At 43.2% G+C, this 768-nt stretch overlaps 1 long non-coding RNA gene across 1 annotated transcript; it reads left to right on the forward strand.

The window, feature by feature from the left end:
- The first annotated feature begins 4 nt into the window (after positions 1-4).
- Positions 5-559, forward strand: LOC106523415 (uncharacterized). Its single transcript, XR_001310892.1, has 2 exons — positions 5-94; positions 205-559. It is a non-coding gene; the product is annotated as an uncharacterized LOC106523415 (long non-coding RNA).
- Positions 560-768: the final 209 nt, after the last annotated feature.

The raw sequence follows: 768 nt of genomic DNA on the forward strand, positions 1-768 counted from the left end.
CCCCCCCCTGAGCTGGCAGGACCCCCGGAGCCAGAGGAGGAGATCCTGGGCTCCGATGATGAGGAGCAGGAGGACCCTGCAGACTACTGCAAAGGTCAGACCTGCACTGGACCCAGACCATGACTTCCACTCTTTCCACGTGTCCCTCAGAGCTGTCCTGTTCCTCATTGTCTCCTGTCCCCACCTGTCCCCCTTCTCCTCTAGTTCCTACCCTCAGTGGATCTGCAGCAGTGTTTTGTAACCATTAATGTGCCGTAAACATTTCAAGCTTGTTTGCTTGTTGCCAGAAAGGAGCAGCAGCCTCGTTTTCTGCTGCGGCTCACGGTGGCAGAGAGCAGCAATGTGCATTCCAAACTGGACAGAATTCTGTAAATCATGAAAAGCATTTCGTTTTGCCTGCCCTGTCTGCTTATAAACACAAAAAGAAGAAATTTATGTTGATGAGTTTTGATCATTAGGCATTTTTGCTCCAAATAGAAGCTTGATCTTATGTCCTGATAGTGTCAAACCATCATTTCTCATTTCATTAAAGTTAACGAAAAATAAAAAGTTCACATCTTTCTTGTTTTTCAGCAGTTTTTGACAAAAAAGTCATACATATCTATTTTTTCAGAGAGTTTTAGAACCATCTGAACATGGTAAATGTATTCTATGAATAATACCTGGTGGTTTACAACATTTTCACTGCACCCCGACTAGTTAACTTTTTAAAGGTCAGCTGTTACTGCTGAGCCAAGTTAACATGGTTTGTTTTGTTTGTTTTTTCTT

The sequence above is a fragment of the Austrofundulus limnaeus genome, unplaced genomic scaffold, assembly GCF_001266775.1.
Source record: "Austrofundulus limnaeus strain Quisiro unplaced genomic scaffold, Austrofundulus_limnaeus-1.0 Scaffold156, whole genome shotgun sequence".
NCBI lineage: Eukaryota > Metazoa > Chordata > Actinopteri > Cyprinodontiformes > Rivulidae > Austrofundulus > Austrofundulus limnaeus.